The sequence below is a fragment of the Tamandua tetradactyla genome, chromosome 18 (genome assembly GCF_023851605.1).
Source record: "Tamandua tetradactyla isolate mTamTet1 chromosome 18, mTamTet1.pri, whole genome shotgun sequence".
Taxonomy (NCBI): Eukaryota; Metazoa; Chordata; class Mammalia; order Pilosa; family Myrmecophagidae; genus Tamandua; species Tamandua tetradactyla.
This window is the reverse complement of record NC_135344.1, coordinates 74870813-74895402: the sequence shown is the minus strand read 5'-3', so window position 1 is coordinate 74895402 and position 24590 is coordinate 74870813. Positions and strand designations below refer to the sequence as shown.

At 42.1% G+C, this 24590-nt stretch overlaps 1 protein-coding gene across 12 annotated transcripts in view; it reads left to right on the top strand.

Annotated features, from left to right (window-relative positions):
- PIEZO2 (piezo type mechanosensitive ion channel component 2) overlaps positions 1-24590 on the top strand; it is a 562484-nt gene that overhangs the window by 77150 nt on the left and 460744 nt on the right. The window lies entirely within an intron of this gene.

Here is a 24590-nt window from a genome sequence, read left to right as displayed (position 1 = left end):
GTTGAATCATAGGCCATCCATTTGTGTATGTGTAATTGACTGTGTTTATTTAACAGCTTCTTGGTGAAAATTTGTCATCAACCTGATTTCAGCTGACTGAACAGTGTTCTATAATACGGACTTTGCTTCATGTGCTTTGCTTCATGTGTTGAGCTATTTCTCTTTTGTTATTTCTGGTTCTCTGGTTTTGAAAATAGTGTGTGAGCTCATGTTGTTCTTGATTGTGCACCAGAATATGCTCCAATAATCTCCATCCTCAGATGTCTTTCTGGAGAAGTGGCACCACACTGCCTTCTGAGAGATGCTTCCTCATCCTCCTGTCTGAGAGGGATTGAACCTCTGTTGCCACTGCAGTGCTATTTGCATGTGGAAGCTCCTGCTCTAACTTCTGCTGGTCTGGGTGGCAGGAAATCCTCTGCTTTAGTTGTGTGGGGAAGAGAAAGGGCACTGTATTATGCTGTGTCTGATGGGGTCTCTGAGGAGGGAGCCTCACTCTACAGTCTTGAGCTGGGGCTGCTGCTTTTGGTAATTGATGTACAGTTCCCACCCTGAATTCTGAAAGAACTGTGCATTTGAAATTTAGAACCAAGGGTTAGCAATTGTGCTGGTTTGAAAGGATGTATGTACCCTAGAAAAGCCATGTTTTAATCCTAATCCCATTTTATAAATCCAGCCATTTCTTCTAATCCCTATTCAATACTGTATCTTTGAAACTATAGGTCATCTCCCTGGAGATGTGACCCAATCAAGAGTGGTTGTTAAACTGAATTAGGTGGAGACGTATCTCCACCCATATGGGTGGGTCTGGATTAGTTTATTGGAATCCTATAAAAGAGGAAATATTTTGGAGAAAGTAAGAGAGCAGAGAATGACATAGCCACAAGAGGCAGAGAGTCCGCCAGCCAGTGACCTTCGGAGATTAAGATGGAAAACACCTCCTGGGGAGCTTCATGAAACAGGAAGCCAGGAGAGAAAGCTAGCAGATGATGCCATGTTCACCATGTGCCCTTCCAGATAAGAGAGGAACCCTGACTGTGTTCACCATGCGCCTTCTCACGTGAGAGAGAAATCCTGAACTTCATTGGCCTTCTTGAACCAAGGTATCTTTCCCTAGATGCCTTTGATTGGACATTTCTAAAGACTTGTTTTAATTGGGACATTTTCTCAGCCTGAGAACTGTAGACTAGCAATTTATTAAATTCCCTTTTTAAAAAGTCATTCTGTTTCTGGTATATTGCATTCTGGCAGCTAGCAAACTAGAACAGCAATAAACAAGACTTTATCTCAGAGAACACCAGTTAATGCCAAGATGAACAAGAACAAGCAGTTTTTAGTGCTCATTATGAGCCTACTCTTGCTTATTTTAACCCCAACATCTATGAGATAGCCTCATTATCCCAATTTTGTCGAGGGGGTTATAGAACGAGAGGGTCACTCCAAATGAGTTGTTGCTAGATGATTTGTTAGTTACATGATTTTGTCTTGGAATAATTTTTTAATATCGAAATCTCTACTCAATGCCAGTGCCCAAAATCTGCCATTCTTGTAAGTTTCCTCTATGTACCTATAAATTTACTACAGGATATTTCTTAATTTCAACAGAGGTCAGAGAGGTGGCAATTCATGTACACTAACAAGAGGGATCCCTGGGGCCCTAGATTTGCGTGTGACGTTCTTAACTTGACAAATTTATCTTCCCTATGCAGATTTATGGTCCTGTCTTTTAAAGAAGGGTGTGTCCCATACAGACTCTTAAAGAAAGTGGGGAAATGTGGTTGTGGAACTTTGATCTGAAAGATAAAATTGTTGTTCATCTATTTTTGCCTCGAACTTATACTTTAAGCGTATTGGGCAGTTTGCCTGGAAGTAATTAACTTCTCTTGCCCTCTCCGTCTAGCCCAGACTTCCCACCCCTTTAGGGTCAGAGTATGTTCACATGGCATTTGATGCATCCAGGCAGTAGGTATTAAAAAGTCCTTAGACTGCGTTGCACTGCGTGTGCCCACATTTAGTGGTCTCTCATTCATTTCCGCTTCCAAGTTCAAGCCCAAATATAAATACCTCCACTTCGTCTTTTTACACAGCAGTCTGTGTATCTCTCTCTATCCCTCTCTCCTCCTTCTACCCTCTCTTCCTTCCTCCCTTACTCTCTTCCTACTCTCTCCTTTCTTCCTTGTCATTTAATCTGGTAGACCAAATTTGGCAGCTAGCTTACCAAAGGTCAGAGGGGACTTCTGTGGTCTGTTCCAGAAGAAGTGCACTGTTTCAAATGCTCTGTAATGGGGAATCAATAGGGAAGGTAAACCCTTGGTGAGCTGGACTGAACAAGAGCATAACACCACAGAATCTGAGCGCTGGGATTGTTAGGTTTCCTGTTTGCCCTTTCCATCTTTCTCTCATGGAAGGGCTTTGCTTAGTTGATCAATATCTACAGACCCATTTTAGACTTTCAAATTAATCCCACCTGTGCATTCACCTGCTGGGTAGTGAGAAGAGAAATTGGAAACTCGCTGTCATTGTTTGCCATGATTTTATGATCCCCTTGGAGACCCTTGCTCACGAGATCAGTTGTTTTTGTAGGACTTGAAATGATCTGAATTTGTGTCAGAACCTAGATAGTACTTGTAGAGACATGGCCAGGACAGGAGGTGCTCCTTGGACAGAGCAGTGTTTGAGATGTTACTTAATGCTCAGACCCCTTGGACCTAGGAAAGGGTGTCCTCCTCTTGAGGACTTCTGTGACCTGTTTGTTGATTGACTAGCATATTTGAGGGGATGCACCCTCCATCTGGAGTTGACTGTCACCATCCTTGTACTCACTTTAAAAGTTCTTTAGTGGAGTTTACAGGGACTTAATGTGGCACCTAGCACAGAGTGTGTTCAGAAGTGTAGTTGGTGGTTATTAGTCCTTGGAAGAGGAATAAATCTCCCCCTACCCTATCCCACTTTTATCCCGAAATTCAGTTGCACAAGCTGTCTTCTAAAGTGGATTTCAAGACTTTATGCAGTCAAAAACATGCAGACTCTTCTCCTTCTATTGGGTGGTTATTGAGGCCATCCGTAGTTTAGTTCAGAGTCATCAGTTATCACCACTTTGATTATTCTCTCTTGGTGAAGTAAATGATTTCTTGAACTCTATTTCCTTTCCATTGACAGTGCTTGATTGCACATCTTGGTTGCCTGTTTCAGTTCAATGCCACAACATCCTTAGGTCTTACGAGCTACATCCTCAGTGTAACCCTGCTAAGCATTCTACTGTCAAGACAAATTAAGATGAGTTAACATCTCAGAGCTTACAGTGGTGGTTCCAACCATTGTGCATGACTAAAGTCCCTAGGATACCCTGGAAAACTCTAGGCATTGAGGTATTCCTCCTGGGAGTTCTCAGTGGGTGTGGAAGGGAAGCCCAGAAAATTCTGACATGTGGCCAGCTGTAAGGACTATGGGCCATTGAAGAAGCTATACCTCTATACACATAGGATTAATGCTAGGCACACTAATTATTGCTATAGATGATTTATAAATAGTACAGTGGGAGAGTAGTATCAGTGATAATGGTGTAAACTGAATGTTTTCTGTGCGGTTAGCTGGCCAATTCTCACAGGGCCTTCGGCCTCATTGTACTTCTTGCATACAGCGCTGATTGGTCACCACATTGGATATTTTCCATCTGCCCCTCTGGACCACTGTCCAGCCTTTTCTGGGACAGTGATGACACATGTGGACCGCATTCTGGTCTCTTCTGCTTCTGCATGGGCTTGGCCAAGGGAAGGCACTGGCAAAGAGCAAGAAAGGCCAGGGGTTGGTACAAATGGCGCTCCACTTTTGATAGCCCTGTGGTCCTCTGCTATTCTCTGCAGCTTTTCTAAACCCATATTACACCAGTGAATGTGGTCCCCTCATCAAACTCTTCCATTACCTGTTTGAGCAAAACACCCATTGTTTGCTAGAGACCTTAACTGACATGGTCTTTTTTTGTAGCTAAGAAATAATACATATGAGGGAAAAAAAGTAATTGATGAATTGGTTATGCTAGGGCTCAAAAATTATAAAAACTTAGAAAATAGGAAGCCTAATCAATATAATTCACCTGGAACATATCAAAACCTTAGAGATTTCCCATATGAATGACCTTTATCTCTGCACTGAGCTGGTGAAGAAATGTTGGTTAATATAGATATCCAAGCCATTTGGATATTTAGGAAAAATGCATCATAATACTTCAGTTCATCTGCTTCCTCAATACTGCAGTTATTAGAGGAGTATCAAAATGCTAGCTCTACATCATCTTGTTTATTGGGGATTCTACCTTGATTTATGCATTTGAGGATCTGTCCTGTTTTAAGCCCCTGAGATACAAGCATGAATAGAACATGGTCTCTGTCTCCAGAAGTGTGCAATTCTGTACGGGGCCGGGAGAGACCCGTAATGCAGCTATTTCAAGTGTTGTAAATGCACCAAGAGGTCTGCGCCGGGTCCAGGGGACACAGGAAAGGAAGTGCCTCACTCAGCATCCATGTTCCAGGGATGGCTTCCTGAAGGAGATGCTTGAGCTGGATCCCGAAGGAAATGCAGAAAGCAGGCTGTTTAAATACAAAGGGGAAGAGAGAAGCAGAAAAGATGCAAAAACAGTGGAAGCTGTGAGTAGGCTGGTGGGCCTGAAGCTCTGAGTGTCTTTGGTAGGCAGCTGAAAGGAGGAAGGTGGGGAACTAGACAATGATGTCTGTGAATTGCACGCTGCACCCCTTGATTCATGCACTGCAGTAGCTTCCTGGGGAAAAGATGAAGACTTCATGTACATAATTAAGAGCAAAACTGAAAACATGAGCAAGAAGGAGGAGAAAGTGGACCGAGGGTGGTGAGGGTTGATTAAGAGATACGTGAACACAATGGGGAATAAAATGAACAGTGTTTGTGGAGTGCTGAGGAGAAGTTGGTCTTCCCACTGTACGTCTGGGTGGTAAGTTTGCAGAGGGAAGAGACTTTGATTATCTAGAACCAGATGAACATTATTTGGATGAAATCGAAGAAAGGCCAAGTGTGTTCCTGGGGAGAAAGAGAAGCTTGTGTTCAGTAGGATTCTGCTTTGGGAGAAGGTGAACTGGTCCTGGGCTAATGCCGCCCTGACAGCTCTTTGGGCTAAAAACCACACTGGAGAAGCCTTGCCAGCTTTCTGTCATGCTTTAGACCTGATTGACCACTAATTTTTATCAGAAACAAACTAGAATTACTTTATTTCCTGAAAAAGCCTTGGAGATTGAGGTCCAATTTTGAATTATGGAGCCTGCTTCTCTTAAACACGACATTTTCAGCTCTTCTATTTCTTCCCATTAAAAAATAAAAACTGAATTATTTATTTGCCACATTTTTTTTGTATTGTAAGAAAGTTTGGCTAGAGACGCAGGGATCCATTATCACAGCATAATAGTGCTTCTCCTAGCTACCACTTCCTTCACCGTAGTTATTGGCAAATTTGTAAATGTGTTTTTATTTTAGGAATATTTCATGATAATACCAAAATTTCCCTCCTATTTACTTTTCCTGCTTACTTCTCAGACTCATAACCTGTTATTAAGACTCCCACGCTGAATTTTTGAATCATGAGAATTAGCAAAATTAGGTTTTTACATATCATCTTCACGTGAATGTAATTTTGATGGCATGTTTTTTATATTTTATAGCACTGACATATTATCAGTTTAAAAATACGTATATATATATGTCATCAGAAACCTTATTTTCTTGTAAGTCATATCAATTCATTTCAGCATGATGTGTATTTATTGATCAGTTACTCTATACCGGGCATTTGTACTTGGTGCTGAAAATGCAAAGGGAATTAATTTATAGTTTCTGTCCTGGGTTTCTCACAAGGCTTCAGATTACTATTGTACCACTGGAGTTTTAATTTTGGGAGGTGCCCTTTCCCTCCCTGCCTCCTGCCCATCCTTTCTTCCTTCCCTCCCAAAGTAGCATCTTTGTTGTGCCAGTAAGCATTATAATTCAAGTAACCTTACAAAAAATTTTTCCTATATTTTATGGTATCTTTGCTGTTCCATATTTAGTGTCTAGCTAATGTCTAGGAAATTGCAGCTTTAATAGAGAAGGGTGGAGGGAACGCAGGAAGAAGGAAGGGGAGGAGATCCATTTCATAATTCATCAAGATAGGAGTACTGGCTCCTAGTTTATGCATTACCAATAAACACTTAAATAACAACTGCCACCTGTGTGGACTTACAGGCACTTGCTGTATGTGTGGGTGGGGCACTTTGCAGGGAGGGAGCAACTTTATCACCAAATGAGCTGGAGCTGAATTTTGAAAGATATATTTGGAAGGAAAAGAAGAGGAGGGGTATCGAGGTAACTGGGGTGGAGGAATGGAGAGTTTGGGATGTTTCGGGATCCCCACACACCTCCCTGTGAGGAGTTGGTGGATGTGAGATGAGTTGGTCCAGAGTTTAAAAGGGGTCAGTGTGAAAAAGCAACATAAGTCTGACATTTAGAGTTGACCTATCCAGTCGTGATTCTTGTTTTACTATTTTCCAGTTACAGACATGATTTAGAGCAGAATATTGATCCTTTCTGTGTCTCATTATGCTCATCTTATTAGAAATGGAAATACCTTGTGGGGTTTTGCGGAGATGGAAAATATTAATCCATATCAATATTTATTAATCCATATATGTATTAATCCATAAGATCATCCATTCATTTAACAGCTGTTTTTTGAATGTCTATGACGTGGCAGATACTTTCTAGATGCACTCAAAACGAAGAGGCAAATCATGCAGAGCACCTAACACAATGACAAATAATAAATGATGCAACAGACAATACTGATAATAATTGCTATGGTCATCATTCTCTCCTAACTAGTTAAGGCAGAGGAATGTGACATGGTTGCTTTTGTATTCTAGAAAGATGGTTCTGGGAGCAGTGTTACATTCCATTCTGCTTCAAACCTGATCTCTTGAAGTTTGGGAATTTGGGATTGAGAAGATCAAGTTTTTGGATGGCGTGACAGATGGTGAAGTGTCTGTCATCTCAAATTATTTTGATGGAATTCTTGTTCTAGAAAATAGCAACAAAAATCATTTGGGGCCCCAAACCCAAACCGACCACGCGTGATCCAGTGAGGAAGGAAGAATGGGGAAGGGCGTGGGGAAAACCTGGGCATGGTTCGGTCTTGTTGGAAGTTGTGGGAGTTGGGGAAAGCTTGGAAATCTGAGGGTAACGTGTCCTGGCTCTGCATCCCAACTGTGCAAATCACTGAACCTCTTGGAGCTTTGGTTTCCTCGTTGTCTAGAATGAGAGTGATGACAGCTGCTACTTCACAAAACTTTGTGCAAATTGAATGAGATGAGAGCTCTGTAACTTGAACAGAGATAGCAGGTCATTTTCCTAGCACTTGGTATATTCCCATACAATTTGATGAATTCAACAAAGAATTATAAAGAGAAAAATTAATTCTGCCAGATATCAAATAACTAGGGGTCCCTTTCCTACCTCTCTTTTCTCCTAATTGAATTGATTAGCTATTCCATCAACATGGACTAAATTGACTTATTATTTTGATATCAAACATATTCCAGTAGCTACTTTTTCTGTTCTCTAAATCTCACTTGGACAACCTTTGAGAGCACAGAATGTTATGGATGATTTCAGCAAAGTTCCAAAGTCTTCATGCCCTGAGGCTTCTGACAGCTATATCCTACTTCAGGTCTGCTTCATGTCAAACTGAACTCAAAGCTCAGCCTCTCAGCTATTATGAAAAAAGCACTTAAAATAACAAATGTTAGGATGCAGGGAAATTGGAATTCTGCCACATCATTGGCGGAAATGTACAATGGTGCAGCTATAGTGGAAAGTAATATGGTGGTTCCTCCAAAAGTTAAATATAGAATTATCGTGTGACCTGGCAACGCCACTTCTAGGTACATACACGGTGAAAGTGAAAACAAGGTCTCAAGCAGATACTTGTACACCAGTGTTTATAGCAGCATTATTTACAATAACCAAAGGGTGGAAACAACCCAAGTGTCCATCAAAATCTGAACAGATAAACACATTATGGTATGTACAAACAGAGACTTATTATTTGGTCCTGAGAAGGGATAAAGTTCTGAAACAAGCTGCAGTACAGATGAACCTTGGAAATATCATAGTCAGTGAAATAAGGTACATAAGGAAAATAGCATGTCACCTATAAAAGATGATAGAAGTAGCAAATTTGCAGAGACAAAAAGTAGACTACAGGTTACTAGGGAATGGGGGGAGTAGGAGAAAAGGGAGCTTTTTCTTGGTAGGTAAAGAGTACCTGTAAATAAAAATTTAAAAAAGCAAATTCCACCTGAAATCAATCAATCAATCAAAGATTCTCACACTCAGAAAGAGAAAAACCAAAAGTCCCAGCCCTTTCAGGCACTCATCTTGAGCATTTCATGAGCTTTGTACCTGCTGAAGTTGTCCATGGTCCTAGGAAGAAGTCACACCATGTCCTGGGTGGCCCATACCATCTGAACAGCTTCACCTCCACCATCTGAACGGCTTCTCTTTCACACTCAGTCTTCTCTTCCCTCTATTTCCTCTCCATTTCTGAAGCTACAGACAGCAAGAGCTCCTCCAACACAGCCTTTCTGACTTTCCTTGGGTTCTTTATTCCAAGGACTTATCAAGAACCTTTTCCAAAGGAATATAGCTCTCTTTCTAAGAAGGATTCTAATGCTAACTACTACATGGATGACACATTTCCATCTTGTGGTAAAACAATGTTTTGGTTTGCTGAAGCTGCTGGAATGCAGTATGTGAGAAATGGAATGACTTTTAAAAAATGAAGGATCAAGTTGCAAGTTCTAAGCCTATAGAAATATCCAAACTAAGGGAAACAGATAAAGATACCTTAACTCCAAAGAAAGGGCCGAGGACATTAGGGGTTTCTCTCTTAGCTGGGAAGGCACATGGCAAAGTCTGCTAGTTTTCCTTCTGGCTTCTCATTTTATAAGGATTCCCCAGGGGGTGTTTTCCTTCTTCATCTCTAAAGGTTTTAGGCTGTGTGGACTTTAAAACATTTTCCAAAATGGAAAGGACTCCAGTAAGTGACCCACCTTGAATGGGTGGAGACACATCTCCATGGAAACCACCTAATCAAAAGTTACCACCCACAATTAAGTGGGTCACATCTCCATGGAAACAACTTAATCAAAAGATCCCACCCAGCAATACTGAATCAGCATTAAAGGACATGGCTTTTTGGGGGTACACAATAGTTTTAAACCAGCAGAGACAACAAATCAGCCTTTTAGAGCAGCTGGACATGAAATGAAGTTCATTCTTATGAACTTATGGTCTTCACCTGTAAAATAAGTATGTTCTCATATGCCCATGCAAGTGAGAAAAAGAAGGCAAAGGGGGGTGGCGTGTCCTAGGCCCTCGTGTGTGCTTTGTGTGGGTAGGTGGGAGGACTGGGTGAGTCGTGCACGGTGAAAGAGGCAGTGGCCACTAAGGTGACTTCTGGGGAAGAGGCCTCATTTCTGATTGTTACCAGGAAGCTGCGTAACAATCTCTCTCCAGTATGTTTGTCTCCAGTGTGTGTCTTCTCGCCAGTGTGTTTGGATGTTCTTATTGCATGCTGGGATAAAAAGGTCTTTCTCTTTTGAAATGGTCCCCATTATTAGACTCTGGAGAGGCCTTGGGAGAGGAGTTTTGGTGCTCCAAAGGATATTTCTAAAGAAGAGTAGGAAGAAGGCTGGAGTTGGCTTTTGTGTAGTTTCCAGTTTGTATTTCTAAGCAATGTACTACAAAAATTAACCAGATTCAGATGATAGCTGAGAAAAAAACACAAAAATAAACAAAAAGTCCTGTAGTTCCTTTCTGAGAAAAATTGAAATTACTTGCTCATCAGGTTCATTTGTGCCAAAGAAGGTTTAACAAACTCAGAAGTGAAAAATAGCCTGTCCATGGTGACCATTCAATTGGAACTTGGGATGGAGGCCTCCCTCCCCTGCTGCCCTGATTAACAGAGTAATGCAAAATTTTAATTGGATTTATCACGTGAGTTCTAACTAAGCACTCAGATGTACTTGATTGTTTGTCAAGGCGTGATTTACCCCAGATCATTTAAGTTGAGTTTTTATGCTTTCCTCCCCATATTTAGCTGAAGAAGAAAAGAAAGAAAAACAAAAGCCGGAGGTCCAGGAGGACAGGTGCACTGGAAACCTTTTGCTCTTCCTTCCTCTGTGCACAGCAGCTCCTTTCCCAGACCTCACGGTGGCTTTCTGAGATCCTGCCAGGGGGTCCCAGGGGCAAACTCAGTGCTGTGGGCTGAGAAGCTCCCCAAGGGCTCCATGAGGTCAAGGTTATCGCAATGCATTGTGTTGCTTCCAGTTCAACTGACCTCTAAGGCACAAGCAATTAAATATAGCCTGATTCTGTGTGTGTGTGTGTGTGTGTGTGTGTGTGTGTGTGTGTGTGTGTAGAGAAGTTGAGGCTGGAGATATTAGTGGATATTCTTAGTTCATTGGATTCTTCTAGTTGCTGCCAATTAGGAATCATGGGTGGGACTCAATGTGTGCAGGAAGGACAGTGGAAAGCAGATTCGCCCACTTTCTTTGTCCATCTATGATTAATAAATATCTTCCCACCCCCTGATAGCTGACCAGAGCCTCTCTGAGCCCCCTGCCATGACATAGAATTTGCATTGAAGTCCTTTGTATGAAAAATGTGCTTAAGGCTTGGAGTATTTGCTTTAAGCATATTTTTCTTCCACTAGAAACTCCCTGGAGCTTAACTTCTTGGGGACAGAGAGAAGCTCCTGGCTCCAGGGACCCTCTTGTTCTTTGCATCTGTCTGGATGCCTGAGTGGGATTTATTACCCAAGTACTTGATTCCCAGTAGAGACTTCCATCTCATTCTTTCCATTATCATTGTCAGAGCGATGTCATTATGTTAGGCAGGCAGAATATTGCAGAATAATCTACTTGGGGCCATTTAAGAGGAAGCTATTGACCATTTACACCCTTTGGGTCAGGGGTGATAGCTTTTCTCTGACTCCTCCATTTGTAAGGGCAGTGGAAGTCCAGCCCTGGTTCCTGTATTCATTCTACAGAGTCATTGTATACTTATGTGCAGGAAACTAAGGAGGTTCTGTGATGGAGCCCTGCTCTTTAGGGACTTACAAGATGTAACAGGTCTGTATGGATGCAGGTCACCATTGAGAAGACATAATGCTCTGTGTATTCAGAGTTGGAGGAGACCATTTCTTCTTACACTTACACTGCTTTTTTAAGTGCAAAATATGTCACACACTTTATAAGGAACTTTGACATCACAAAGATAAAAGTCACAGTTCCTCTCCTCCATTCCCTGTTCTCAGAGGCAACAACTGTTAATTGTCCCATATTCTTTTATTTTTAAAATACAGCCTACCATTTCCCCCTTTAACCGTATTCAGGCATATATTTCAGTGCTGTTAATTACCTTCACATTACTATGCCATTTCTACCACCAATATACTCAATATATTCGATTAGATGTTTTCTGTTTGTTAAAACTGGTAGCAGAGAAGAGATCCCTGATTGGGATTGAAGCCTCGATTCACCGTGATCCAGCAGTGTGATCTGGGACAAGTTGCATACCCTTTCTGACCCAGACACTCCTGGGGATGGGGGCGGGGATAATTGCAGAATCCACCATAAACCTGCCATCCTATGTTCAGCTTTGCAACCTGTTTTTCTCGTGAGCATACAGTGAACCTTTTTTTCTCTTCATTCACATGTGCAACAGTCATTGCTTGAATTCTGTGACTGTTGGCATAGAATTCCATTGTATAGTAATCTTTATTGGACTGCTCGCCTTTTGTTAAACATACATACTTTTTATTGAGAAAAGATTGTTTTTTATTGGGATGATGAGGGTATTCTTGTAGAGGAGACAAACATTTGGGTTGGTTTGAAGGATACTTAGGAACTTGGGAGATGCCATTTGGCAGTGAGAATTACATGTTGGCAAAGGAAGAGGCAGGGATTGATTTATTCTTTCAGTAAGTATTTACTGAATGCCTATTCTGTTCAGAAATGGAAAGAGACGCTGGAAAGAGAGTAATGAACAGGAAGCGCTTCCTGCCCCAGAGTAGCGTAGGATCTGTCTGGTGCAGTTCGTGTTTGGGAATGAGTTAGTGGAGTTGGCTAGAATTGGAGGTATATTGAAGGAAGCACACTGTTGCTTGGATTTGTGAGGAGGCAGCTCAAGAGTGGCGAGATTCTGCAGACTCTCTGTCCCTGATGAAAATTTCCCAAGTGACCTACCAAAGACATTCCTGGAGGGGATCCAGCCTATATGGCTTTTGCTATAAATCATCCAGCTTAGCCTCATATTCACTGGTGGAGAACACAGGGTCCCTCCTTTTTGGAAGTAGGCTCTGATACCAAAGCCAGCTGACTTTTGGGATGATAGGGAAAGTTATGGACCATATAGGACATCATTACGGATTAGAAAAAGTGAAACCTTGCCTATGCCTGGAAATTTGGGAAGTCCCAGACTTTTTCATTCATTAACCAGAAATCAAATGCTCCCTCAGATCAAGTTAGTGAGCTGATAAAAGTACAGATAATGAGCTCCAAAATGTTACTAACTGATTCTCCAATAAAGCAATCCACCAGCAACTTTTTAACTATATTAATTTTGTAAAGCAGAAGGAAGTGGTGTATATTGAAAAGAAGGGTCAAGAGAAAGGAGAAGGCTGAAGCAGACTGTGAGGTGGGATGAGGGTGAATGGGCAAGTTTTCAATGTCTCTTTAATTTATCAATTGCAAGAATGAGTTTTTTGCCCCACTCTCTTTCAGTAACACAGGATGTTGTGCATGATTTCCACTCAAAATAATGAAAAAAAAGCATAATACACGCAAGGTCAAACATGCATGGAAGATAGAGAATGAGCAAAGAGAGTTGGTGGAAAGTGCTTGTTATGAGGGTTCCTCCAATCTTTTGCTATTTTGGACGCAGTTTGGAGATGAAGGCTTTCCCACTGTGACCTGAGGCTGTTTCTCATTAATATGGTATGATAAGTATAAACCCCAGACTTATTCAAAGGCTGAATTCATGCCATAAAAGGTGTGTCTACTTTTCTAGCAACAGAAATATTTGTAAGCAATAGTGATGGCTCCATATACGTCTGGGAAGAGGGTGTTTCCAGGAAGAAGTGGGCAGACTGTCAACGCAAATTTATCAGAATAAAAACTGTAGAATTTAATCAGTTTCCAGCTTTATTTGTTGTTAAACAAGATAGCATTGAGTAGCATCATGTGTTGAAGATGGAAGAAATGTGACTTCATTTTAGTGAGCTGGACTGATTTCTTTCGTGTTAATGCACATGTCAGCTGAAGGCAGATGCTGCCAAGAATAATATATAGCATTCAAAGGCTCACAGTAGAGGCCTACAAAAGATCTATTTTTACTAAGTTCTTGAAAGAAGGCAACTGTGGCAGGCAGTAAATTAATTCTGTTATTAAAAAGCCACTGCTGCTGACATAAACCCTATATATAAAAAGTGTAAAATACTATCTATTCTGGGGTATTTGGTTCTTGCTGTCTCCCCTTTATCCACAGCTTTCTCACATTGCTTAGGGATGAGCATGTGGAGTGTATTTGAATGCTAGGGGACAGAATGGGATTGCAAGTGACTTCTGTTATTTCTGAAAATGAAAATGACACCTATTCTCAATTTTGTAACCCAATACAGTCAGGCAAGCCCCAAATGTTTTAGGTTGAACCTTTTTCACTTTGTAATATGGAATGGTTTTGGACCTAGAAGATCCTCGAATTTAGTGCTTCAACCTCACCCTTTAGATGTTGAACATAAGTAATATTTAGATACACTTAACAGGAATGGAGAGAGTTTTTTCCAGATCTGAAATCTCTATGGCTCTCTAAAGGTAAACTTCTGAAAGAACTGTGGCATTCATGAAGCTGAACAAGTAATAGTCCAGCAAGGGACTTTGCTCAATTAGTACAGTTACAAACATTTCTCCTAGAATTTTCAAAGGACTGATATAAAAATCAAGTTATAGTGAATTTGTAGTACAATAAAATTCAGGTATATTAAGATCAGAAAGTAACTTTTAGGAAGTGATCTAGATAGAGTTAATTACAAATAAAAAACTTGAAAAAATTGGAATCAACAAATAAGTATAAATTGAACATGAGAGATATTTTGCTCTCCTATTTTAAAAATAATGCTTTTACTGGGAAAAATCAGCTTTAAATTCTTAAAGAGTAATCTCTCTTTACAGATTCTAGCTTAATTATGATTAAAAAGCTAAAAGATATTCGTTAATCTGTTAATGATGGAGCTACCCCCACTAACTTTAGTGATTCATAATTTTGTAAATTGCTGCATTATATGGAAGTTAATTGAGACTAAGTTCGAAAGGACACTCCTTGCAGGAGAATAAAATGCCATGGAGGAATGGTTATGTGATTTCTAACTCACAAGCCTGCACAAGCAAGTAAGGCATTCACTTTCAATCACCTGGCCTACAAATGAACTCTTTTCCTCACTAGACAATCAAGTTACTTAGATGAATGGGCAAGTGAACAATTTGAATGTGTGACTTTTCTTCGGCTCTCCCTAGCCCACCCTACTTTAAATTTTATTTTGGTTAGTGTGCTGGTCTGAATCTGTGGTGGACCCCAGAAAAGCCATGCCCTTTGATCCTCATTCAATATTTCTGGGTGGGAGCATTTTGATTGTTTCCATGAAGATGTGACCCACCCAACAGTGGGTGGTAACTTTTGATTAGATGATTTCCATGGAGGTGTGTCTCCACCCACTGAAGGTGAAGTTGCTTGCTGGAATCCTTTAAAAGAGGAAACATTTTGGAGAGAGGCCCTTTTTGGTAGAGCCACGTGAAAGCCAGCAGACACCGCCAGGTTCGCCACGTGCCCTTCCAGCTGAGAGAAAAACATTGAACATTGTCGGCCTTCTTGAACCAGGGTATCTTTCCCGGGTGCCTTAAATTGGACATTTCTATGCACTTGTTTTAATTGGGACGTTTTCTTGGCCTTAGAACTGTAAACTAGCAATTTATTAAATTCCCCTTTTTAAAAGTCATTCCATTTCTGGTGTATTGCATTCCAGCAGCTAGCAAACTAGTACAGTTAGTCATAGAAACTGTGGACTTCACCAGGGATGCTCATTCCTGTATTGAAATAGATTTTATTTCTCTTACAATTTTTTAGATTGTTTAAGAAATTATATAATAGCACAAAAGCTAATGGTTTCCTTGCTTGAAGCCATGAGAGAGGATTGACATCTTTAGTGCGGTTCTCTCAGACCAGGGGACGCTTCTGGAGTGTGAGCATGGGTCAAGTTTGAGTATAAGGATTTCAGCTTTAAACACAAAGGTTTTATGTGCATTAACTTGAGAATGATGAGTAATGTACTTAAAGATATTTTTGAATAAGAAAAAAGTTAGTACTGTTACCCTTTGTTCTAGTTTGCTAGCTGCTAGAATGTAATATACTAGAAACAGAATGGCTTTTTAAAAGAAAAATTTAATACATTGCTAGATTACAGTTCTAAGGCTGAGAAAGTATCTCTATTAAAACAAGTCTATAGAAATGTCCAATCTGAGGCATCCGGGGAAAGATACCTTGGTTCAAGAAAGCTGATGAAGTTCAGGGTTTCTCTCTCAAGTGGAAAGGCACATGGTGAACATGGTCAGAGTTTCTCTGTATACTGGTTAGGGTTCTCTAGAAGAATAGAATCAACAGGAAGCACTCGCAAATATAAAATTTATAGAAGTGTCTCATGTAACTGTGGGAACATAGAGTCTAAAATCTGTAGGGCAGGCTGTGAAGCTGATGACTCCAATGGAGGGTCTGGATGAACTGCATAGGAGAGGCTCACCAGCCAAAGCAAGAAGAGAGACTGTCTCTTCTGTATCCTCCTTAAAAGGCTTCCAGTGATCAGATTAAGCATCACTCATTAAAGAAGATGCTCCCCTTGGCTGATTACAAATGGAATCAGCTGTGGATGCAGCTGACATGATCATGATTTAATTCTATGAAATGTTGTCATAGCAACAGACAGGCCAGCACTTGCCCAACCAGACAAGCAGGTGCCACCACCTGGCCAAGTTGACACATGAACTTGACCATGACAGTCCACCCCTTGTCAACTTGGCAGCTATACTCATCACTTTAAACTACACCTAATTTTTAAATAGAAATCAATAAAACATACATTTTTTTCTCCTCACTTAACAATACTCAGCTGTCCTGCACATTATTGGAAACTCATTAAATCTCCCCAGAATAGGGTGCAATATTCTTGGGTAATATTCATTCTTAAACTTGATGTCCTACAACTTAAATAGTATAACATGAACAAAACAGCATTACAGTCCTTGTTTTCATAACTGATCATGTGGTCATAGTTCATATTTATCACTACCTTCTTCCACTACCCATTCCATGTTCCCTTTACCCTCAGCAAGCACTTCAGCTGGCCGTGGTTCTTTGCCTGGTGGGGTGACCCAAACCTTCATTCCTGAAGTTTCAGAGCCATTGGTAGTCTTGCCTGGATTGGGTTGTTGCAGTTTTCTATTGATTTAAATCACTTTTCTATTGATTTTAAAATCTTTTAGTGGTAGTACTAAAAGACGCCCTAGGGGATCTCCTATATTCCAGGAAACCTCTTCTTTACCTTCATTGTGTAGTTGCCATCCTATTTCCCCCTGATAGTCAGGGTCAATCACCCCAGCCAGTAATGTCATCCCCTTCTTGGCTTGTTGATCCAGGGGCATGAGTAGCCCAAAGTGACTAGGTGGCAGTCTTAGATTCCAGTTCAGTGGAATCATTGTTGTTTCTCCTGGCAGAAGCACTCCCCCTTTTGGAACTAAAACCTGTAGACCAGCAGAGTTCAGGGTTGCAGGGACAGGAAGCAAAAATTTTCCTAGTGGATCACTAGGGGTAATAGTGAGTGGCACCACTCCCATTTCCACCCCTTGGTTCCTGGACCCATGGATCCTGGCTATGGGAGAAACAGCACCATACAGCGGACGCTGATTCAGAGCATACACAGCTTCCTGGAGAACATTATCCCAGCCCTTCAAGGTATTGCCACCTAGTTGGCACCATAATTGAGTTTGCAAAAGGCCATTCCACCGTTCTATCACCGTTACCATCTGGATGATGGGGAACATGGTTAGATCAAAGAATTCCATGAGCATGTGCCCGTTCCCACACTTCGTTTGCTGTGAAGTGTGTGTTCCTTGATCAAAAGCAATGCTGTTTAGAATACCATGATGATGGATAAGGCATTCTGTAAGCCCATGGATGGTAGTTTTGGCAGAAGCATTGCGTGCAGGGAAAGCAAACCCATATCCAGAGTATGTGTCTATTCCAGTGAGAACAAATTGCTGTCCCTTCCATGAAGGGAGTGGTCCAATGTAATCAATCTGCCACCATGTAGCTGGCTGGTCACCTCGGGGAATGGTGCATATTGGGTGCTGAGTGTGGATCTCTGCTGCTGGCAGATTGGGCACTCAGCAGTGGCTGTAGCCAGGTCAGCCTTGGTGAGTGGAAGTCCATGTGGCTGAGCCCATGCATAACCTCCATCCCTACCACCATGACCACTTTGTTCATGAGCCCATTGGGCAATGCTAGGAGTTGCTGGGAAAAGAGGCTGATTGAATTTTTTTAGTAAATTGAGTAGTAGTTATGATTTTCTGCAAACACAATTTAACATTAAGTCCTTATAACTATTACCTTTTTAAAGTCATCTTTACTTTAGGGCTTTAATCTAAAATTGAATTCTTTTAACCAATTTCCATACACATAATATTTTTATTTCTTGAAGTGTCAGAAACACATGCCTGATAGATTCAGTGTTGTGCTGACAAATTTACTGAAGCAATGTCAGCTTTCATGTATCTCTTGGCAAAAATGTAATGTTAAAATATAGAACAGTCCCTAACTGTGCTAAGACAATATTTTCATATCTGAAATATAGTTCCACTAACCTCTTATGTCACAAAAAATGAGAATTCTTATGCTATGCATGAAGAATATAATCCGGGTGCTACATGATGAGATTAAGCATGTGCCTTAGTCGTCCAGGGCTGCCGTGACAAATATCAAACACTGGCTCACTTAAACCACAGGGAAATTTATTGCCTCACAATGTGGAGGCTGCTAATGTATCAAGGGCTTAACATCCCATATTTTCTCGTAGAGTCCGTAGTATTCTCATGCTGGCTTGTTGATGCGTATCCACCCCTATCACATAGTGATTTCTTTTCTGCTTCTACTTCGGGCTTCAACTAACTGACTGCATCTGAGTTTCCTCAGATTCTAAGGACTTCTGCCATATTGGGTCAAAGCCCATCTCGATTCAGCTTGGCCTCATCTGGATATACCCATGCCCTCAGGATGAGGGGTTAGGACTTTATGGGGGCTAATTCAATCCACCACGGGATGCAGACATATGGCTTAACTGTTGTGCAGATACTGTCTGGTGTAACCTTTCTTGAAATAAGCTCTGTACGTTTTGGAAGGAAATCCTTGGGACAAGACCTGTGGTGAGTATGGAAGTCAGAGATAAAGAAGAGATTATCAGCGCCCTGACCGTTTCCTCTGTATAGCATGGCCATTTGAGACATCTGTAATTTTAGCAGGATGTTAAACACAAGAGAGCATATGGGAGATGAATTCTACTCAAATAGACAATGAATTCGGTAACAGAGCAGCCTTTTTGCTGCCCCTCATTTCTGTGATAGTTTTGTCACCTAAGGAAAGGCTATGATTGTTTAATTTTTTCCTGCTCCACTGGAGATATTCTGCAACTGTTTCTCCTGGTAATGCTCTTCATAAAATAATCAAAATTTTGAGAGGACATCATTTTAAAAGCAATTGATTACTTCAGAGTGCAGAAAGAAAAATATTAGAAGTAAAACCATAAGGATTCTACAGTCACTGGATTGACAGAGCTGTTTTACCACTGAGTATTGAAGTTTGTTCTCAGTAATATATATCTACTGTTCTGGCAACTGTTAAAATAAACAACGCTCTTTGAGGCAATAAAGCACGTTTAAAATGTATTAGTTGAAGTAGAGGTTCTGAGCATGTAAGGCATTGTTTCCAAAGCCATTTATAATAAAACATTATTTGACCTTCTAAAGAGCATGAAGAAAATAGGTTAAATCTTGCTAAAATTTCAGCTCTGAGAGCACTTACATAACCTAAAATCATTACCTTGAACCGTTATAGATAGGAAAATTAGTGTACCTAAGCCTCTCTGTGATCATATTGCAGTAATAGGAAAATAAATGTAAATGTTTTGCAGCACCAGTGTACTTTTAATATTTACAAATTTCATATTTGCAAGAGATTTTCCTGCTTTCTCTATCAAAGGATGCTTAGCTGTCACAACTATCATTTTTCATGCTTGAAGTGTTTTTCTAAAACTGTATGCCAGCTTTCATCTTTACAAAATGAAGTACATTTGTGAGGTCATTTCACATGCTCACTGTTCAGATGGCAGCGCTGATGTTTATAAAGCACTTCTTGTGACAACCTGTTATTTCACAGTTTGAAATTGTGAAATCTCTTGATCTGGGCAAGATCTTTTGTTTGGGAACTTACTGTCAACTGTTGTCATCCTTCTGGGGAAATTTCCATATAATTTTGGATGGTTAAATCAGGTAGGATTAGTAGAAACTTCAGGGCACTTGTAGCTCAAGCAAAGAATCCTTTTTCTTTGAGCACCTTGCTGTTTTATTTATTTATTTATTTTTATATTTTATTACTTTGTCAACTCTAAACTTCTGGAGACAGAGGACAGAGGTCGTGGCTACCAGCTTTCTGGACATGAGTCTGGCAGATGGCTTAGCAGACCGCATAGAGCTGTGGGTTTGCAGGGAAATTGTGCAGCCAGAAATATGATGGCTTATTATGAAAAGTAATGAATGTCCTTTTAGTACAAGATCACGCTTGTTAAAGGAGGAGTTACTATTTGCCTTCTAAGGCTACCGAGCTCGATTGTGCCTTGTTGCTAAGTTCGAAGGCATATTTTGCCTTAGTTGGGGATATCTCACTTAGACGTGCTCTTCGAAGCTGCTGTAAACCTGGATAACCCCTCAGTAGCAACTTCACTTATAGAAAGTAAAGGAGGAAATTTGGCTTTTTTGGCTGATGTTGTTGGTTAGATGAGATCATTCCAGACAAAAATGAAATAAATTGTATTTTTGAAGTTGCTGTGATTTTTTTTTAAGTTGGAATATTCGCTTATTAGTTATCAATAGCTGTATACAAATTCTCCAAATGTTTAGCGGCTTAAAACAGAAAACACAATCTCACAGTTTCTGGGAGTGAGGATTCTGGGTGTGGCTTGGCTGGGTGCCTCTGGCTCAGGGTCCCTCCTGAGTCTGCAGTCCAGGTGGTGTGCAGTCCTATCGAGGTGGGTCTGGGGGCAGTCTGCTCCCCAGGGAACTCATGAGGTTCTTGCCAACCTCCAGTCCTTGCTGGACGCTGGCTGGGGGCCTCTGTTCCCTGCCACCTGGGCCTTTCCATTGGGCAGCTAGCTGCACGGTAAGGGAGGGGGGTATCCAGGGTGACAGCCACAGCCCTTTTGTAACATGACTTTGGAGTGACAGCCAGGACCTTTACTGTATCCAGCTCATGAGATGCGGGACCCTCAGGGGAGGGAATTACACAGGGTGCAGATGCCAGGAGCTGGGACGTTTTTGTGGCTGCCTACCACACCGTGTCATCCTTGCCCTCTTCTTTAAGCTCCTTGGACTTTGCGATAAATGATGGTAACAAAAATAGTTGTGATCTGAGAAACCAAAGAATGGGCTCCCTCTCTCTCCTCCACCGTTAGACCTCGGAGATTTCCTCTGTGCACACATTTTGATCATGCGTCATAGGCAGGCTTACAGAACGAGGCTATAGAGCATTGAAACAAAATACAGAGCGTTTGCTGTTAGGTGCAAGGAAGGTGGGGTGCTGAGGGCAGAGGGTCTCAGCTCAGTGCCTGCGGCATTGCCCCTGGCCTCGTGGGGCCCTGATGTTGAATTGGGGAGGCGGGATGGCATTCAGGGACAGTGCAGACTCAGTGCAGCTCTGCTGCTCAGCCATGCCACCGACATGTACCCCTGTGGAGGAAAGAACAGTGACAGTACCTGTAAAGTGAGGATGTAGTAGCCTGAACTGATCTGCAAGAAGCTCACCCATCAGGGCCTGACTCAGAGCAAGCCCGTCGGTGTGAGCTGCTCTGAATATAAATTAGTGGCAGGTAAGAGCCATTGGAATGCACTTCAAAATGATAGCACCATGCACCTGATTTTTATTTTGTTCTTTACCCAGAAATTCACAAATGTATGTGATTTTGCTGCCCCATCAATGCGCTCTAACATTACAAATGAAAAGAACCTCTAAGAAAACCTCTTGTGGATTACATGTTTATTTTGAGCAGCGTCAGTTGTGATGCTTCCCTCCAACGGAAATACTGTACACCTGGACACCTGTGTTTTCTTTTTAGATGGCCTCAAGGCCTTTTCATTCCGTTTGCAGTCGCTCCTTCACTCATGTATTCATTTTATTAGCATGAGCGCCAGCTGTGGAGTAGATGCAGTCCTGGACGCTGGACGGAATGGAGATGGCCACATTCTTTCCCCACCCACCAGATCCTGCCAGGGCTGCCATGACAGGTGCCACCCAGTGGGTTGGCTTAAAGGACAGGGATTTATTGGCTCACAGATCTGGAGGGCAGAAATCCAACATTCAGGTCTCGACATGCCACACCTTCTCCCAGAGTGTGTAGCATCCTTGCTGCCATCCTTGGGGTGCCAGGGAGTCCGTCTCTGCCTCTGTCACCTGGCTTCTCCTGCTGGCTTCTCCATCCCCCACTCAGTCGTCTGTGTCTGAGTCTAGATTTCCTCTAATTGCAAGAATTCCAGCACATGGATTAAAGCCCGGGCTGATTCCATTTGGCATCTCCTAAACAGGAGCTTCAAAGACCCTAGTCACAAGGAGATCACACCTTAACTGACAGTAACATCTCAAAGGTCCCATTTGCAAATGGACTCCCAACCCAGAAATGTGGACTAGGACCTTGTATTAGTTAGGGTTTTCTAGAGAAACAGAATCAACAGGGAACACTTGCAAATAGAAAATTTATAGAGGCGTCTCATGTGACCGTGGGAACACAGAGTCCAAAATCTGCAGGGCAGGCTGTGAAGCCAACGATTCCGATGGAGGGTCTGGATGAACTTCACAGGAGAGGCTCACTGGCCAAAGAAGGAAGAGTGCCTGTCTCTTCTGAATCTTCCTTAAAAGGCTTCCAGTGATCAGATTAAACATCACTCACTGCAGAAGACACTCCCCTTGGCTGATTACAAATGGAATCAGCTGTGGATGCAGCTGACATGATCATGATCTAATTCTATGAAATGTCCTCATCGCAACAGACAGGCCAGCACTTGCCCAACCAGACAGACAGGTACTACCACCTGGCCAAGTTGATACATGAACCTCACCATGACAGACTGAACTTTTCCTTTATGAGGGACATGATTCAATCCCCAACACCGCATCGGCCTATAGACAAATAAAGACGCATTGAGTGAGAAATGCCCTAAAGGAGGTGCTCGCGAGTGATGCAGGAATAGCCTGAATGCAGGTGTTCCACTCAGAGGGAACGGCAGATGCAGAGGCTCAGAGGCAGGAGGCAGCAAAGCTCGTGGTCACAGCCAGGCGGGAACACAGAGAGCAGTGGGAGTGTAGGTGGGAAGTGGAGCTGTGAGCCTGCCCAGGAGCCGGGCCCGCTAACTCAGCCCGTGGGGGAAGACAGTTAGCTAAATGACACCCCTCCACACACACACAGAGGCAGAAACACTTTCCCCTGTAAGTCCTGTAAGATAAGACTTTAAACCCCTTGGGGCCCAGCAACTACTCCCTGCTTGAATGCTTTGCTCTATTTTGCTTGGACCTTCACTCTGCTGGAACGTTCTTCCATGAGCATTGCTTGGCATCAACTGCCACCTTCTCTAGGAGGTCTCCTTAATTCCTCCTAAGACCCACTGCAGCTTGCCACCCCACGCCACACACTCCCACCCCACAATCCCACTCTCCTTCTTGTTTCCATAGGACTTACCTTCCTGCACACCACGTAATCTGCTTTGAACTGTGCATGCTGTCATCTTCCATCTCCCCTCCCGAATGCAAGCTCCCCGGGCACCGTCACCTTCTCCTGTTCTCTGATGCACACCAGCCACCTAGAGTAGGACCTAGCACTCCGTAAGCACCCAATGCTTATTTGTTGACTGACTGAATAACAAAATGTCTCTGGATGGTTGTATGAGAAATGTCGATTCTGGATGAGAAATAAGAAGAGAAAAAGGAAAAGCGGAAAACAGATGTTTGCCTTTTTTTATGGTGCCTCATTTGTACGTTTTGCTGTGGCTCCAGTTGAACATGTGAAAATTTCTTGCTGCTTTGGATTGTTAGTAAAGGAGGTTGGGCACGTCGATGGTGGCGTGTACCAAGCTACAGATAAGTACGTGGCTCCTTGGTGATGACAGACATTTTTTTTTGGGTCCTCTTCCCACGCACACCCATCCCTCTCTGGATCCCACATGCTTTGATTATTGTGGAGTGTCTGGGGCCGGTGCAGAGGCAGGCACTGCTGCTAAGCCAGGTTCTTCTCTGTGGGCGCCGTGTTGTCCTGACTCTGAACTCACCCTTCCAAGTTACTCTCACTACTGCACTGCTTCAAGCCCTCTCTCGTACCGTGATTCCTGCTTCCCAGGAAGCCAGCCCACCTACCGTTGCCACTATTCATTTTCCCTCCACATGGAAAAGAGAACACTTGCTTCCATCTAAATAATGGGGATAATTATCATTGTTCAGGTCTCGGGGATTGTATGTCTAAGACCCCCAGCCAGGTGTTTTCAGTGTGGCATTGCATTTGTTTCTCATAGTATGGCCGTGAGGCAGAGATCACTTTTTTCTTTCTTTCTTTTTTTTTTTTTTTTGCATGGGCAGGCACTGGGAACTGAACCTCTTGGGCTCTGGCATGGCAGATGAGAACTCTGCCACTGAGCCACTGTTGCCCTAGGGATCACTTCTATGCACAGTTTCCTGGTGAGAACGTGGGAACCTAGAGAGGGGATGCAGTCACCACAGGCGTCTTCTGAAATCCGTGTTTCCTTTAATATAGTGATACAGTGGAGGCAGCGAGGGCTTTGGATGCAGATTTAGATTCTCGCTCAGTCCATCCTAGCCTGGAGTTACTGAATGTCTCTGACCCCTGGTGTCCTGGCTTATAAAATGAGGATTAAATGAAATAATTTGTAGAAAGCACCAACATATGACATTTAACAAATGTTTTTCTTCTCTCTTCTTTCTCTTAAGTCTCGCTTCATCCATTGACAGCTGTACTTGCCTGTCTCAAACCTTTATTGATTCTTCTGCTCTCTGTATTCAATCTGCTCAGCTTAATTTAGGAATAATTATATCCTGTCTTCATTTGGGTATGTTGGTTTTGCATTCCTGGAGAGATTAAAAAACACTTTTTATTGTAGTAACTGTAT